Raw genomic sequence first — 18,618 nt, 5'->3', positions numbered from 1 at the left:
AAGTAGCGGATAGCCGGGAGCTGAATGCTAGTGATTTTACCACTATCCTCTGAGAAACTCCTTCCATAGAAAATCATCTTGAAGAGGTTTAAGAGTTCTTGCGGCGATCCCCTTATCTTCTCGCATGATCTCCATTGCGGTACTCTAATTGCTGCACAAAAATCACTGAATGGCAAGTTGACAGCTTTATTGTAAATTTTATACTGGACCGTGGGGTTAGATCGCGACCAATTGAACTTAAAGTCCTGCACAAAAGACATAGTTAATTTTGCATATTGTCTTGGCTCTCCCTCAACAAAATTACTCAGCCCTGCACGAGAAATTAGACTTTGAACATCTTCAAATATTCCCGCGCTTCTCATGAAATCTGCGCACGGGTAGTAGGAGGGGTATACTCCCTCTTCACGGTTCACTCTCATAACTTGTTGGACCTCCAATTCTTGTTGGTTCAATTGATATCTATTCCACTCCATTTTCTGAAATTTTCAACAAACAATATAAAAATTTGATTTGGTGACATATAATCAAGGGGAACTACTATAGGAACTTGCTAGAGTACTAATCATGCATCAAAACCAGTTTATACAACTTAGAACAAGCATGCAAGCTCACTAAACATGTTACCTACAGCAGCAAAATATTCAAGATATACTCAACCAAACAAAATTCTACTTGGATAGGTGAAGGAGTCACATACCGGAGAGCAAATGTGCCAAATTTCAGACAGAAATCTGGGCTGAGCAAAGAGATCGAAAAATCCTGAGCTCTTGAGCAAAAACGCGAGTGAGAGAAAGCTGGTTCGAGTTTTTTCGGGAGAGAGAAGATGCTGGGAGAAAGAGATGAGATAGTGGGGCAAGGAGGGGCCCACACCACAGGGTGGCGCGCCCCCCTCCTTGGCCGCGCCGGCCTGTGGTGTGGCACCCTTGGGTGCCCCACAGGTCATCCTCTGGTGCTCCCAGGTGCCTTGTCGAAAAATAGGACCAACGGTATAATTTTTGTGAATTTTTTGAAAACTTTGAAAAATGCACATTTCTGGGTATTTAGTTTATTATTACTGGCCAGGAAAATTTTGAAATCTCCAATTAACTAAGGAACTTTGCAAATTAAAAGTGCTACAGCAACTAGAGCAAGTGGAGGAAGAAAGAGATGTTGTTTACCTCCTCTATGCATATAAAAAGTATTTGTTAACAAGGTTGATCAAGTCTTGCCACCAAATAAATTTTACATAGCATAAGAAGAAATAAATCTCAAATCAATCATGTTACCTTGAATTGTATTGATATGGATCCAATCACGAGAGTTTGATATTCTTCTTTAGGCTCATATATAGGACAATCAATAGTTCCCACTTTGATAGTTCTCACATTAGAAATAGTATTAACTCCACACGCTTTCTCAATCCTCTTGGGAAAATAAACGGTATGCTCCCTATCATCAACATTGAAAGTAACCTTTCCTTTATTGCAATCAATAACAGCCCCTGCGGTGTTAAGAAAAGGTCTCCCAAGAATAATAGACATATTATCATCTTCAGGCATTTCCAACACAACAAAATCAGTTAATATCAAGCAGTTAGTAGTAACTTGAACAGGAACATCCTCACATATACCAACAGGAATAGCAGTAGATTTATCAGCCATTTGCAAAGATATGTCAGTAGGTATCAACTTGTCTAAGTAAAGTCTCTTATAAAGAGAAAAAGGCATAACACTAACACCGGCTCCCAAGTCACATAGAGCAGTTTTAACATAATTATTCTTAATAGAACAAGGAATAGTAGGTATACCTGGGTCGCCCAACTTCTTTGGAACTTTGCCATTGAAAGAGTAATTAGCAAGCATAGTGGAAATTTCCTCATTGGGGATTTTCCTTTTGTTAGTAACAATATCTTTCATATACTTTGAATAAGGAGGCAATTTAATAGCATCAGTCAAAGGGATTTGCAAGAATAAAGGTTTCATCCAATCACAAAATTTATTATAGTGTTCTTCTTCCTTTGATTTCAGTTTCTTAGCAGGAAAAGGCATTTGCTTTTGAACCCAAGGTTCTCTTTCATTACCATGTTTCTCAGCAATAAAATCTTCTTTAGTGTACTTTTTATTTTTAGCATGCTTTTCAGGTTCTTCTTCTACCTCTTCTTTATCAGAAGCATCCTTCTTATCATTATCTTTATCATGTTCATTACCACTTTCAGTTTCAGCATCAGAAATAGAAATACTATTAGGATCATTAACATGTTCAGAGGATTCTACAACATTTTTATGTTTTTTTTTCTTTTTCTTCTTAGAAGGAGCACTAGGTTCAATGCGTTGAGAATCTTGTTCAATTCTTTTGGGATGCCCTTCAGGATATAGAGGATCCTGGGTAGAGACACCACCTCTAGTTGTTACTTCATAAGCATGTTTCTCTTTAGAATTATTCCCCAACAAGTCATTTTGCACTTTAGTGAGTTGATCAATTTGAGTTTGAACCATATGAAAATGTTTAACAAGCATCTTAACATCATTGGAGGTTCTTTCTACAATATCATGCAGTTCACTAATAGCTCGAGAATTTTCCATTAAATGATTCTCTACTCTCATATTAAAATTTTCTTGCTTAACAATATAATTATCAAACTCATCTAAGCATTGTGCAAGAGGTTTCGAATACGGAATATCTTCCCTAGTAAAGCGTTGAAGGGAGTTTACCTCAATCATGGATGAAGGGGGAATTATCTCACATATATCTTCTATGGGAGGAAGATTCTTCACATCTTCAGATTTAATACCTTTCTCCTTGAGAGACTTCTTGGCTTCCCTCATATCTTCATCATTTAATTTAATCAAACCCCTCTTCTTTAATATTGGCGTTGGAGTTGGTTCAGGCGTAGTCCAATCATCATGATTCCGGCCTATTTTAGCCAATAATTCTTCAGCGTCGTCTGGAGTTCTTTTCCTGAAAACACAACCAGCACAACTATCCAGGTATGCCCTAGACTCAATGGTTAGTCCGCTATAAAATATATCAAGTAAATCATGCTTTTCCAAATCATGGTCAGGCCGAGCTCTAATAAGAGAGCAAAATCTCGCCCAAGCCTCAGGCAATTTCTCTCCATCTCCCTGGTCAAAATTATAGAAAGCAATATGTTGAGCACTAGCAGGAAAGTATTTACGGAAGAAAACATCAAGCAATTCTTTTGGACTTTTAATAGAATTAGGTGGCAAACTATTATACCAAGTTTTAGCGTCATCCTTTAATGAGAATGGAAAGATTTTAGCAACAAAGTAAGTACGCATCTTGACATCATCAGAAAACAAGCTACTTAGAGTAGATAACTCAATCATGTGTTCAACAGCACTTTCTTTTTCAGTACCACAAAAGGGTGTTTTCTAAACAGTAGCTATATGAGATAGATCAAGAGAAAAATCATAATCTTTATCCTTAATGTTTATAGGAGATGTGGCAAACTTAGGATCAGGAGACAGTTTATATCTAACAGCATGTTCTGCAAGCAACTTTTTAATTTTTCTTGCATCAGTAGTAGCATTGCATTTTTCAATAAAATCATCATTAAGCTCCACATAATCTTCATCAGGATCATCACTAAAATAATCAAGTTCAGGTGAATTAACAGGTGTAGTAGCATTAGGAGTTTCAGTATTTTTAATTTGTCTAGACCTAGCAATTGTAGCATCTAGAAAAGATCCCAATGAACCACTATCATCAAGCACATCAGAAATATTATCAATATTATGAGAGTTTTCAGATTCAGCAGAAGTACCCGCATGTGAAGCATGTGGCGGTGAAACAAGTTTATCAATCACAGATGGTGAATCAAGTGTAGCGGAGGTACTCAGAATTGTACCTTTTCTTGTAGTGGATGGTAATATGGCGACTTTAGAATCGCGAGGTTTACCCATGATGGAGAATTTGCAGCGAACAATATTAATCCAAGTGAACTTCCAAATAAAGCTATGCTCCCCGGCAACGGCGCCGAAAATAGTCTTGATGACCCACAAGTATAGGGGATCGCAACAGTCTTCGAGGGAAGTAAAACCCAATTTATTGATTCGACACAAGGGGAGACAAAGAACACTTGGAAGCCTTAACAGCGGAGTTGTCAATTCAGCTGCACCTGGAAACAGACTTGCTCGCAAGAGTTTATCAGTAGTAACAGTTTTATAGCAGTAGCAGTAGTGAAATAACAGCAGCAGAGTAACAAAGACAGCAGTAGTGATTTTAGTAAACAACAGGATTAAAATACTGTAGGCACGGGGACGGATGAACGGGCGTTGCATGGATGAGAGAAACTCATGTAACAATCATAGCAGGGCATTTGCAGATAATAATAAAATGGTGTCCAAGTACAAAGCAATCAATAGGCATGTGTTCCAATTATAGTCGTACGTGCTCGCAATGAGAAACTTGCACAACATCTTTTGTCCTACCAGCCGGTGGCAGCCGGGCCTCAAGGGAAACTACTGGATATTAAGGTACTCCTTTTAATAGAGTACCGGAGCAAAGCATTAACACTCCGTGAACACATGTGATCCTCACATCACTACCATCCCCTCTGGTTGTCCCGATTTCTGTCACTTCGGGGCCATCGGTTCCGGACAGTGACATGTGTATACAACTTGCAGGTAAGATCAATAAACAATGAATATCATGATGAAACAATAACATGTTCAGATCTGAGATCATGGCACTCGGGCCCTAGTGACAAGCATTAAGCATAACAAGTTGCAACAATATCATCAAAGTACCAATTACGGACACTAGGCACTATGCCCTAACAATCTTATGCTATTACATGACCAATCTCATCCAATCCCTACCATCCCCTTCGGCCTACAGCGGGGGAATTACTCACACATGGATGGGGGAAACATGGCTGGTTGATGTAGAGGCGTTGGCGGTGATGATGGCGATGATCTCCTCCTATTCCCCGTCCCGGCGGAGTGCCAGAACGGAGACTTCTGGCTCCCGCGACGGAGTTTCGCGATGTGGCGGCATTCTGGAGGGTTTCTGGCGACTTCGACTTCCCTCCGTGCGTTTTTAGGTCGAGGCCGATAAATAGTCCAAAGGAGGGCGTCGGAGGCCGGCCGAGGGGGCCACACCATAGGGCCGCGCGGGCCCCCCCTAGGCCGCGCCGCCTTATGGTGTGGGGCCCTCGGGCCTCCACCTTACTTGACCTTCTGGCTCCGTCAGTATTCTGGGAAAATAGGGCCTTCTGCATAAACTAGATGACCCGTTGCGCTATCGCGCAATGACAGAGGCTAACCATAAGATTTGGCTTCTTTTAGTACCGAAGGTTGTAGTAGAGCTCTTCCATCGAGTAAAGGGGGTATTAGGGTTAAATGGGCATCCAATTTGAGCTATAGTAGTATCCGACGGAGTGTGTCGGAGCTCTTCTCTAGTTACTGCGTTTTCTCAGCATAAGCCTTGGTTTATTTCAATACCGGAGCTCAGGAGCGTGAAGTGTAGCTCTTTCGACCGCCGCCATCATCGCAGTAGCAAAGCGGGAGTATTAGGGTGAAATGGCCATCCATGGTGAGCTATAGTAATATTCGGCGTGTTTCGTTGGAGGAAATGCCCTCGACGGTCCTTCTACTCTCATTTGGCTACTCCGTTTGCTTCGGTTGAGTTATAGTATAATCGGTGGGGTAGGCTGGAGAAAATGCCCTCGATGTCCCTTCCACTCTCCTTTAAATACTCCACTTGCCATCACTCGAGGTAACTGGGGAATATTATGGTTAAATGGCTGCTATTTCTTATTATGTCATTTGCACATTTGCCTCTTCCTCTTTCAACCTGTTAGACATACTCGGGAAGAGGGCATTGGAGCTACTCGTAGTTGAATTTGGCCTATTGCATAATAACTTCATTTTTTGGTCAACTGATTGCATGACAACTAAAGATTTTTATCAACTGATGGCAAGAAAATATTAGAATCTCGTCGATCTGTCTAAGTTTACCTACGCAGAGCATTTTAATAACTTTCAAATAAGTTTTTGTTGGGAGTGGGCTTACCAGGACTAATACCGGAGGGGTCGGTGACGTGTACAGCTACGTGGCGAGGGAGCGGAGGGGTCGGCGCATATAAAACCTTCGTTTCCCATGGCCTCATCCATTCCCCCCGTTCCCCAGCCACCACTCCCAAAATAGCCAAAATCCTCTCTCCATCTCGCTCATTCCGCCGCTAGTGTAGGTTTCTTCTTGCACGGATCCAATAGAATAGGCAGCCATGGAAGCTAGGGGAAGAGGAGGAGGCGTGGAAGATGAGAGGAACCGCGAGGTCGCCAATGTTGCTGAAGCGGAGGAGGTCGTTGGAGGTGAAGGTGTTGTTGGAGAATCCACCATGAGCGCGGGTGCTTTGAGGTCCACCGTCGTGGATGCCTATGTCGTCGGCCCAACCGTCATCAGGTCAGCCAGCATCGGCTCGGTCATCGAGGAACCGGTAGATCTAGCAGCGATTGACTCGGCTACAGTAGAAGGCAATGCGGGAGCATCCACCATCACCAACGTCGCTGTTGGCGCAGCCATCATCTCAGGACGGCAGGCCAAGCGTCCGGCAAAGTCTCACGCCAGACATGCAAAAGGAGGTATCTATTACGTGCGCATTTATTTGTTTTGGATTAGTCCCCACGAACTCTACTCAAACCAAAACAAAAATGTCCCCGAAGATGTTCTCAAAACAGAAACAAAAATATGTTACTAAAGTCGTGCACATATTGTTGACAGTCACCATGGTGCATTCACTATATGATGCATAGCTTGTGCATTACACTCGACTCCAACTCTTCCATCTCGATGTCCACTGCCTTCAAAGCATCACTCAAGGCTGCCATCTTCGCCTTGGGGTCTTTCATCTCCTCCGAGGATGGTCCTTCTCGAGCTTGACCTCTTTGTACCCCTCACGTTCCACCGATGGTTTACCAGCAGTAATGCCATCGGAATCTACAATGCATGGATCTGGGGATCCCACGTCATCATGAACATCGCCTACTGCATCTTCGGTGGTTGTGGACTCGTTCTCTCTTCTTATATACACCTAAAAATAATGGTGAAATGTTAATCATATCACTGATAAATTCATGGTAATTGTCAAATATTAATCATGTCACGGATAAATTCATGGTAGTTGAATGCATGCTATTTTTTTGTTTAGCAAACACCAATTTCCATTTTAGTTATGAACTATCTCTATATCTGAAAGCAAATCTACCTGGTGCGAGATAATGTGTTTCTAGGAAATTCTGGCCATAAAAACCATTCCAGCGAGGCAAATAACCTACAGGCCATAATGCCCGCCATTATTTAATTCCATAGGATACATTGGTATAAGCTAAATCTTGAAGGTACTCGAGTTACCAAGTAATAACATAAAGATGAAACTCAAGGAACAGAGGACTATATATTAGTAAACACTATGCAAGTATGAAAACAGTTTGTTCACAGTAACAAGGTTTAAAAAACACTTAACATCTCAACCCTTTCGTGTCAGTTTTTGAAGTGGCTTGCATAGTTGCAATCTAACATGTGTGTGATGAATTGCATAGTGCATAGAAATTCAGGAGTTGCACTGAAGAATAGATACGTAATAAAGAATTAAGGATGGTTCGGAAATTAGACTAACGGAAGAATTCTGTACTGTCTTAGCATGTTGACTCTTGAGGGTGGAGTCCAGCTAGGAGGCTTGTCGATGACTATGGAGATGGATGAAGTCTCATGACGGGGAAGTGTTGATGTCTTGATAATGGCTTGATTCGATGGAGGAAAAGCCAACTGGGAGAGTTTTCCTTTCTCTAGCGTAGAACTCTGGCAGAAATAAAGAAAACTACTGCCTGCCAAGGCTAGTCTCCGCAGAATCCGACACCAGCAGTGCCTTGGCCTGCCGTTCGCCATGATGCCGATCCACAATGGCACATCAACTATTCTGAACACAGAAAAGAGATAACTTGATCATTAAAGAGATAACTTAATAATCGGAAAAGAGGAAAATACTGAAATTGTGATCTTACTAACATGCGGTCTTCTATTTCTATGCCGAAAAGCTTTATAGAGTAGGAAAACAATAGTTTGTCATAATGTCATCAAAGGAAGTCCATTTCCCTCTGTAACTTCAAGCAGATAGTAGCGGTAAAGTTCTTCAACAACCCCTGATCCCCCTTTTAATCCAAAAGTAAACTATATGGAGCAGTTCTGAGTGGCCACCACACTAAACATCACCAACTATTTCACAAACTCAATTATGTAGAATAACAATAGGGATACATGTGCATAAGTGAGCTGGGCAGGTTTTATTTTTAGTAAGAAACAAAATGCATAGAAATAGTACTGGAGTAACTGATCAGAATCCTTCATATTCACCGACTCAGTTCTCCAAAAAAAATAAAAATCAAAGCCTTTCGGAAGTGTTACTCTTCGGCTGGAACAAGATTCAAGCAAGCTTAAACCACAATATCCCATGATTATAGGTACCACTCTTCCATATGCTTTAGCATTCTCTTCAACTAATACCAAAGATCACAAAACCATTCTCTGCAAATAAACTACAATGCAGAATAGAGTGCAGTTCAGAAATTATAAATCATCAAAATTTCATATTGTTATTCTGGATCAATCCAAATAAATCAACTTTGTGCATAATAAGTAAACCAGGTTTTTTTTTCATGGTGAAGCACTACATATATCTTGGGCAAAGTGAATCAAGAACATTAAGAAGTATTATGTTCTAGGTTATCAAACAAAAAGAACATAAGAGGCTAATATGCTACTTAATGGTAGCTCGAACTTTATCTGCTCATGATGTATGTGTCTATTAAAGTCTGCACATGTGTACATCATGTATATCAAGTACTACAATGTACAATTTAGTACTATCACTGAATCAGCCACTACATATAAATTTCTCAGAAGTTTTGTTGTGTTATTGTATCAGAATCAGCTATAATAGCAGTTCTTAGCAAGCCTTGACTCTATATATCAGAACAAATAGCTGTAAAAATATCAAATCACATGTCTTAATTATATAGGACGAGTTCAATAGGATGATTTACACCATATTTTGCAGACACAAATGTAAAGAAGAGAATCAGCTGACTATGCATATGGATTGCAGCAGACTGAAAATAGCAGTACGACAATCATTGAAATGACAAAAGAAAATGTGTAATTGAAGTGATTTATACATGATGAACTATATCCACGGATGAAACGATGTTCTATGAGCACTGAATATTCAGCTAGCAATCATATATCACTTCAACAAATAATAGAAATCATAGTTTGTCAGTTAACTGAAAATTGGAATATTTGTGTTCTTATCACTAACCAGTGCTTTAAAAACTTGCCATTATCTTCTTGCCACAAAGATATCACAGTCCAGAATATAGCAATAGGAGTAAATACACTATCAATTATTAATATCAAGAAAAAGGTTGACACCAATGATTGCTATGCCAAAAAAATGTGCATCGTATTAATATCCACAGTGGCTGGAATAAATTGATCTATCATGGCGACTCGGAGAAACCAAGCCTGCATCATATAAAGAGAAACGAATCAGCAACCAACAAATATAAGCTTGCATCATATAAAGAGAAACAAAAGCAAGCTTGCATCATATATTAATGTCCAAGTGGCTGGAACGTTAAGCAATTGCAAGTCTGTACATCACCTTCTCTCTTACAAGTTGGGACGATTACAGTACCCTCTCTTTGTTTCATCAAAGCAGCAGATTTCACAGTTGCTGAACCATTTCGCTGAGTGGAAATAACATCCTCACCACTATGCTATTTATCTCACGTGGAACATTATTCAGTCCAAACGGTCTTGCTAATCATTTAGCTGCAATGGGACAGAAAACAAAAGTGGTATAATCAACACAGCTAAAACTAAAGAACAATAATGCATATAGAGCTAAGAAGGGGTCTATGGAGTCCTGCTAATTATTCAACTACAAAGAGAGAATAACAGTGGCACAATACTCCGAACTAACATTCTGAAACTCATCATCTTTAAACCAAAATTTAGCAAATAAAAAATGCAGCTATTGATTTGGGCACCTGACTAAAGATACATGTTGGTCTAGCTGAGCTTCATCGACAAAATGGCTTAGTGAAGATGTGCAGATGGAGAATTGTTAATGAAGATGTGCTATTCTTAGACCAGAATATAAACAATAATATATGCAACAGTGCTATTCTTAGCCTCTATCTCTCTCAGTAAAAAGAATTAAAACATCCCATTTATCCAAGTCTTCACTCATCTTGGAAATCTCACAACTTCTCAACAGATCTGATACGTGGAAGCAATTTCATAATAGTTAGACCAAACACATATAATCATTTTTAGAGGAAAATATAACAATACATGTGAAGAACTGAAGATAAATTTAAACAAGAACACCCATATCGGCCCTCTACTACTTATCCATTCCTCTCAATAACAGTCAGACATTTAGGGGTAGAAAGTGCAGTATGCATGGAAATAATTAGGTATGCAAATTGATAGTACTCTTACATCAGATTTTCCATCCAGCTCATAGATCATACTACCTAAGAAGTACTTGTGGGTCATTATATAAGAAAACTCCTGCAGGTGGTGCTCTGTATTATTCAAAAACAACGGATATTAATCAAAACAACACCAATACAACAAATCTAAATACAATTTGGGGAAGAACTGAGGGAAGCAAAGAAGGGAAAAAGGAGCTCTACCTACATGGATCAATTTTGGTAGTAACATCCAACAATTGAGGGCTCAACTTGTCAACACCCTCTCCTAGGCATGGCGAGGAGCAGGGCTACAGTGACATCAAATGACACAAAATGTCGGATGGAATTAATTCAATGACATATCATATGGGAAAATAAAAGGGAAAAAAGGTGTCAAGGACGGGCATACTTGCATCATCCATGAGCACCATGAACGCCAATGGCGACCGTGTAAGAATCTTCTGGACATCGAAACCCTAGATGCAAATAAAAATTAATTTATGAGAAGAAATGAGAGACAACATCGTGTAGGGAGAGGGTGAGAAAGTTTTCCTACTATGAATACGTCAATATAAAATGTAAGCAACATTAGTAGAACATGGCACTGTCACAACTGTTTCCTTTACTTCGGAAAGGCACACACAGTAACAAATAACACAAGATATAAAATGAATAATTGCAGTAAGACCGTCTTGCTAGCAAACAAGACCAAACAATATACTTCCCTAACAACTTTGTTTGAAACATAATTGCGTATGGATTGGCAAACCATTTTGACACTTTCTACACGACTGCAACATGAACTGTTGACAGCTAGGAGGTGTAAAACTTGCGGTAAACTTCACTAACATAAAAAAGATTAGTTTAAATGTCACATGTTAACACATGATGAGCTATGGCTACAGAAAGTCACTGATCGCGGTTAGGGAAAATAAAAGAATATATTCATACATGTAATCCAGTTCGTTTTTGCTGGCTTGCAGAGCTATATTGAATGACTGTTGTGAGCATATATAATGTGCAAATTATGACTGTTGTGAGGATGCCCAAGTGCATCGAATAATCGAGAAAGCATGGGGAATAAAAAAAGGGAAATAGATTGGGGAGCATACACGAGGATACCTATGGGCTGCAATGTTCATGGATGCTAGGAATCCCGGACACCTGACGAAGGTAGAAAGTCACGAGCCACCAGAGAGGAGGGCACAAAGGATTTCAAATGTTGCCTTCTTGATTTTTGCCTGATGCCGCCCTCTTCCTCGTCCTATAACAAATGAAACAATGACACATCCTCCATGAAGGACAAAAAAAATATTACAGATTCCTTCCATACTTCCATTTAGAAATAAAAAAAACTTTCAAAAGCATAAAATTTTATCATTTCTGTACTACCTACTGAAACTAAAAAAAATGCAAACAAGCTATTAAAGAGCTAGAGAAAACTCTATTGTGGAAGAGAACGCACACTGAAATCATTCACATAACTTCTCTCTGTGAACAAATACAAATATCTGCTAAGTTGAAGGTGATCATTAGTGACTGCAAGTTTTAGCCTATAAAAGTTACCATTAATTAGCATTAATGTTGTTGCAAGCTTGAAATTTTTGGTACTGAAATCAGTATATCATAAAATAGCAGAAAATTGCAACAACACTCAGGTAATTCAAAATGTCTGTGCTCAATCGCAAGACTCTCATTTCAACCTGTTTGCATATGGAGATAGCGAAATCTGCAAGGGAAAGAAATAGGATGAGCATACCTGCAGTTCACAAACACAATGGTGGTTGCTCGCTGTTAGAGAATCTGCTAAACATCCAAATCCTACGTGGAAATATCATATCTACCTGAATCTGCAGGACTGGAGTGTGCACGTCAGTGGACATATCTTTCTCGGGCATGGCCTCGCCGCCCCGCCATCGCCCCGTAGTGCACCCTGCAATGCATCAATACATCAATAAGGATGCAAATCGATTAGAACACACTCAAACTGAAACTCAAAATACTGCACCACCCCGTGCAATATTGCAGCTACAAATTCCTGAGGACTGTAACTCTAAAAACTGCACCACACCCTGCAACATTCGAAGTACAAATTTCTAGGGACTAATACTCTAAATACCTCAGCACACCCTGCAATATTGCCGGTACAGATTTCTCAAAACCTTAGCCATATAATACAAGTATATGCAGAAGACATCCACTGGACACAAACTTTTTTACGAGGATGTACATACCTTCTTGGCTCCAAGCTGAGCGACCACCCACCGGCCAAATCCTCCGCCATCAAGAACCATCCGCCATCAAGGAGACAGGAGATGCGCTAGAGCAGGTCCCCTCCCACCTCGCGAGCTCCGTCCTCAGTCGAGGCCGTTGGGATCCTTTATCCGTTCCTTCTTCTCTGCCTTCCCTGGATGTCTCATGATATATTCTACATGTTAGATCTAACAACCTAGAAATAGAGAAGAGAAGAGAGATTAGAGGAAGAAGCAAACCTGAACGAACCGCAGCCCCGCCGCCGCCTGACCCCCGCCTCCTAAGCATGCCGGCCTTCCGGCCATCCACCTCCAGTGAGCCTCCACCGCTCCAGCGTCCAGGTTGGTGAGCAAAACAGGGAACAAAAGGACACAAAGGCAAGTAATTTCAATCAAGTACTTTAAGTGATAAGTACAGAACTTTCTCACATGGCCTCAACCAGAACCACACGGGAAACAACCATGCCCATGGATCAGAACACCCAATGCTCATCCTGGCACAGGTAACCTTGTCGAAACAGAGACACCCAAAACCAAAGCTTATAGCCATCTATGAAAGTGTTTTAGTATCTCTGAAACTGTTATTTAAGAAATCCAAATTAGGCATCTCTTAAATAGGTTAGGTGGTAGTAATAAATCATCATAAATCCTGAGGACAAAATCTGAGGCATTATCATGCTTATCAATATTGCAAAGACACGTGAAATGGTCAACATGGGAACATTGTACAATAATTCTAGTTTAAGGATTTTCTTGAAAACGTTCCCTGATTATTTGGTATGACAGAAGGCGGCTACATATATTCTTTCAAGCTTAAACGCCGCAAGACTCTACAGTACCTTCTCTCTTAGAGGTTGAATGGTAACTCAAATCAGGTTATGTATATCGAGTTTCTAAAAATGTTACACTCTTTTTTCTAAATTTGTGAGACAAAAGTAAAAAAGAAAAGCTATATGGCATATACAACGGTATCATCATGAAGGCTGCAACACACTGATTCGTGACAAATCTTTCATGAAAAAAAATGCTCAAAAAGAATATAACGCAGACCTAAAAAGTAACATCCAAATGAAACTACATATAAGCACTAAATCCAGGGAATGTTATGATAATTTAGAGGCAACACTAATATTCATTGCTTCAGAGTATCCTGGTAGGCTAGCATCCTCTAAGGGTAGAATACACAACAAATGATCATTCGTAGTTCAGAGCAGCTATGTGCAGAAATAGTATGTTCACTACTAACTAATTAATGTACAACAAACAAAGAAAACAAGTGAATTATGTGCTCATCTTGCCGATTAGGTATGGTTACAGCCTGTGACCCTTTCCTATGGTATGTATGCTAATATAAATTATCCTATAAGAGATAACGCAAAAACAAGAATACTGGAAAGCCATTTTTTCCACACACACGCACACCATTCCACAAAGGGAAAAAACATTAGGTTGGGAGAATATATGACATATGTTTCTAGATGTGCTTCAACTATACATTAGAAGGCATGTTGACCATTTATTAACAAACAAGTACATTAGGCTATTTAAGGAATGCAAATAAATGATATGTGGATTATTGCAGTAATTTACTATGTATAAGCTGCTCAGTAAATACAGCCAACACCACGGAAACACGCTGAGTTCAAGTTTGAATTAACCGCAGGGTTGTAGCACTTCTATTTTGATTTTTAAAGGGTCACTGCGGTTAATTGACCTTACCAACATGCTTGACGCACGCTCACTGCCATTGCTCGGCACGTGCTATGCGACCGCCGCCATCATCCAACCACCCGCGGCCAGGCGTGGCGGTGACCTCATTTAGTCGCATGTGTCTCTTTGGCATGTCTGTCAGTAAATACAAAATAACCAAATTAGAATAGGCATAGTTGAATACGAAGGGCATAGTTGAATACGAAGCTACTCATCACATCAAAGAGCACTGATATTTTCAGCAAAACAAATCAATGAGTTTTCAAATAACGAAAGTTTGGGGGCGAGATGGCCTGGGAATGGTGAGTGGTTCTACTCCACTCCTCAAATCAAATCAAATCAAACAACCGGGGAGTTCAGCTTGGAGATTTTATCCAGCTTCCTAGCCATGGAAATCCTCTGGCCTGTTAGCAAAAAAGGAGCTCAGGCCTCACCTTCCTCAACAGACGCCTTACGGGTCAGCAGATCCCATGGAAACAAAACGAGATAGAGCTCACCTTTCCATCTCAGACGTGCTCGTAGTCTCCACAGCGTAGGACTGGCGTCGGGAGCCGACGAGGGTGGGGGCGAGGCGCTGAGCGGCCAGCACAGCTCCGTCTCCCTCCTCCTCCCGCATCCTCTCCAACAACATCATTGTCGCTGCCACCCACGAGCCTCCCAAATGGGGCCAGATCCCGTCAGCGAGGTGCCGTCCATGGATTTCACGGAGCAGCCCCATCACACATACCGTGCCCCCGCCATCTCAGGCATGGACCGATCTGTGGACAAAGAGAGAAAGTGAGAGAGGGAGAGGGAAGATGCATTGAGAGGAAGAAGACGGCCTTACCGTGGAGAAGCTCGTCGGCGCCAAATCCATGCTCCTCCTCCTCCGTCCCAGCGCCACCCTTGACCGCTCCTCCACCTCCAGCGCTGGGTGGGTTGAGGGGGAGAGGCCCGACGGCGGTGGCGGCTCGTGGTCGATCGTGGCGGAGCTCGCCGACCGTTGCCATAGCCGGTCTCCCAGCGCCACCTCCTCTTCTTCTTTTCCTCCTGCGGAAGCGCTCGTCGACGGGCCCTGGCCGCCGCCGCCGGTCTCCCCGCGCGCGCGACGAACCAGGCCAGCCAAGGCCAACCCCGCGTGCCTTCTCCTGGTCCTCCCCAACCTCCTACGCGGCAAGCACGAGGAGCGGGCGTTGTTCCTCCATGTGCGCCGCCACGGCCGCGAAAAAATCCGATCTGCGGCTGCTCGCCTCCACAAAATTCTCCTCCATCCACTGACCACGTTCGCCGACCTGCTGCCGCCATCAGGTTGGGGGAGGAGGAGAGTAGGAGTGGATTCGGGGAGGAGCCGAGGAGGCGAGGCGGCGAGGGACGACGCGGGGGATTGGAGGAGCGGCGTGAGGCGAGGGGATTGGAGGAGGAGACGAGACGGGGGATTGGGGCGCTAGGTTTTCACCGGTGCATCACATGGATAGGAGAAGACCGACGGGAATGAGCTGCCTCCGCTATCTCTGCCTGAAGGTCCCGCACGCGCTCTGGCCCAGTTGCCATGCACCAAGAACCTGAAGCAACTGGTGAAAAAACATTTACCGTATTGAACGGTTGAGGTGAAAAGCGGGGAAGCAAAATTACTGGCGCAGGTGGAACGAACGGTGCTGATCCATTTGCCCCTTTCAGACCTCTGGATGGCCGGGTAGTCTAGGGACATTTATAGAAGTAATTCCGAGGATTTTCCCGAAAGTTGGATTTCTGCACAAAAACGAGACACCAGAACAGTTCTGCTGAAAACAGCGTTAGTCCGTGTTAGTTGTATCCAAAATACACAAATTAGAGGCAAACCAATAGCAAAAGTGTTCGGGAAAGTAGATACGTTTTGGACGTATCACCAACCACTATGCCATTTGTGTCCACCATACCTACCTACTACATGGTATTTCTCCGCCATTCCAAAGTAAATTGCTTGAGTGCTACCTTTAAACAATTCAAAATTTATCACCTCTGATTTGTGTCAATGTTTTATAGCTCATGAGGAAGTATGTGGTGTTTATCTTTCAATCTTGTTGGGCAACTTTCACTAATGGATTAGTGGCTTCATCCGCTTATCCAATAATTTTGCAAAAAGAGCTGGCAATGGGATTCCCAGTCCCAAATTAATTAACAAAAATAGACACTCCTCCATGGTATGTGATTGTTGGACGGCACCCGAAGGATTCGGTTAGCCATGGCTTGAGAAAGCAAAGGTTGGGAGGAGTGTCATCATAATAAAACTAAAATAAAAAGGCACTCATTCATGGTATGAGATTGTTGGCAGGCACCCGAGGATTCGGTTAGCCATGGTTTGTGAAAGAAAGGTTGGAAGGAGTGCCACCCAAAAATAAAATAAAATGGGAGCCGCTCTTTGAAGGTTTGTCTGGCAAGGGGGTTAGAGTACCCGCTACCATTCGCTGACAACAACATACACCTCTCAAAACTTTATTTTTATGCTCTCTTTATGTTTTCAAAATAAAAGCTCTAGCACAAATATAGCAATCAATGCTTTCCTCTTTGAAGGGCCATTCTTTTACTTTTATTGTTGAGTCAGTTCACCTATCTCTCTCCACCTCAAGAAGCAAACGTTTGTGTGAACTGTGCATTGATTCTTACATACTTGCATATTGCACTTGTTATATTACTTTGCATTGACAATTATCCATGAGACATACATGTTACAAGTTGAAAGCAACCGCTGAAACTTAATCTTCCATTGTGTTGCTTCAATGCCTTTACTTTGAATTATTGCTTTACGAGTTAACTCTTATGCAAGACTTATTGATGCTTGTCTTGAAAGTACTATTCATGAAAAGTCTTTGCTATATGATTCACTTGTTTACTCATGTCATATACATTGTTTTGATCGCTGCATTCACTACATATGCTTACAAATAGTATGATCAAGTTTATGATGGCATGTCACTACAGAAATTATCTTTGTTATCGTTTACCTGCTCGGGACGAGCAGAAACTAAGCTTGGGGATGCTGATACGTCTCCGACGTATCGATAATTTCTTATGTTCCATGCTACATTATTGATGATATCTACATGTTTTATGCATACTTTATGTCATTATTATGCGTTTTCCGGAACTAACCTATTGACGAGATGCCGAAGGGCCAGTTGCTGTTTTCTGTTGTTTTTGGTTCCAGAAAGGCTGTTCGGGCAATATTCTCGGAATTGGACGAAATCAACGCCAAAGATCTTATTTTTCCCGGAAGGCTCCAGAACACCGAAGGAGAGTCAGAGGAGAGCCAGGGGGGCCCCACACCATAGGGCCGCGCGGGCCAGACCCTGGCCGCGCCGGCCTAGGGTGAGGCCACCCTGTCAGCCCTCCTGCGCCGCCTCTTCGCCTATATAACCCCTTTCGACCTAAAAACGCAGTACCAATTGACGAAACTCCAGAAAGACTCCAGGGGCGCCGCCACCGTCGCGAAACTCCAATTCGGGGGACAGAACTCTCTGTTCCGGCACCCTGCCGGGACGGGGAATTGCCCCCGGAGCCATCTCCACCACCGTCTCCACCGCCATCTTCACCGCCATCGCTGCCTCCACGATGAGGAGGGAGTAATTCACCCCCGAGGCTGAGGGCTCCGCTGTAGCTATGTGGTTAATCTCTCTCCCATGTACTTCAATACAATAATCTCATGAGCTGCTTTACATGATTGAGATTCATATGAGTTCTGTATCACTACTATTCTATGTGCTACTCTAGTGATGTTATTAAAGTACTCTATTCCTCCTGCACGGTGTAATGGTGACAGTGTGTACATCCGTGTTAGTACTTGGCGTAGGCTATGATTGTAATCTCTTGTAGATTATGAAGTTAACTATTGCTATGATAGTATTGATGTGATCTATGCCTCCTTCATAGTGTGATGGTGACAGTGTGCATGCTATGTTAGTTCTTGGTGTAATTGTGTTGATCTATCTTACACTCTAAGGTTATTTAAATATGAACATTGAATATTGTGGAGCTTGTTAACTCCGGCATTGAGGGTTCGTGTAATCCTACACAGTTAGCGGTGTTCATCATCCAACAAAAGAGTGTAGAGTAGTCCTATTATGTGATCATTGTTGAGAGTGTCCACTAGTGAAAGCAGGATCCCTGGGCCTTGCTTCCAAGCATCGAATCTCCGCTTGTTTACTGTTTTACTGCAT

At 41.9% G+C, this 18,618-nt stretch overlaps 2 long non-coding RNA genes across 4 annotated transcripts; both read right to left on the bottom strand.

The window, feature by feature from the left end:
- Positions 1 to 6,594: 6,594 nt before the first annotated feature.
- Positions 6,595 to 12,246, bottom strand: LOC127337196 (uncharacterized). Of its 2 annotated transcripts, none has more exons than XR_011752883.1 (10): positions 12,188 to 12,246; positions 11,607 to 11,748; positions 10,894 to 10,960; positions 10,707 to 10,792; positions 10,510 to 10,595; positions 9,665 to 9,834; positions 9,320 to 9,525; positions 8,011 to 8,537; positions 7,622 to 7,921; positions 6,595 to 7,036 (listed from the first exon to the last, which is right to left on the bottom strand). It is a non-coding gene; the product is annotated as an uncharacterized lncRNA (long non-coding RNA). The 2 variants fall into 2 exon arrangements; XR_007873672.2 differs by having other exon boundaries at positions 10,711 to 10,792.
- A 111-nt stretch (positions 12,247 to 12,357) lies between these two features.
- On the bottom strand, positions 12,358 to 16,122 carry LOC139836204 (uncharacterized). 2 transcript variants are annotated; one of them, XR_011752882.1, is made up of 6 exons: positions 15,273 to 16,122; positions 14,944 to 15,204; positions 14,456 to 14,850; positions 12,977 to 13,314; positions 12,719 to 12,891; positions 12,358 to 12,417 (listed from the first exon to the last, which is right to left on the bottom strand). It is a non-coding gene; the product is annotated as an uncharacterized lncRNA (long non-coding RNA). The 2 variants fall into 2 exon arrangements; XR_011752881.1 differs by having other exon boundaries at positions 12,977 to 14,850.
- Positions 16,123 to 18,618: the final 2,496 nt, after the last annotated feature.

The sequence above is a fragment of the Lolium perenne genome, chromosome 2, assembly GCF_019359855.2.
Source record: "Lolium perenne isolate Kyuss_39 chromosome 2, Kyuss_2.0, whole genome shotgun sequence".
In the NCBI taxonomy this organism is placed as follows: domain Eukaryota; kingdom Viridiplantae; phylum Streptophyta; class Magnoliopsida; order Poales; family Poaceae; genus Lolium; species Lolium perenne.
The sequence above is the reverse complement of the archived record's forward strand: the minus strand, read 5'-3'. Positions and strand labels throughout refer to the sequence as shown.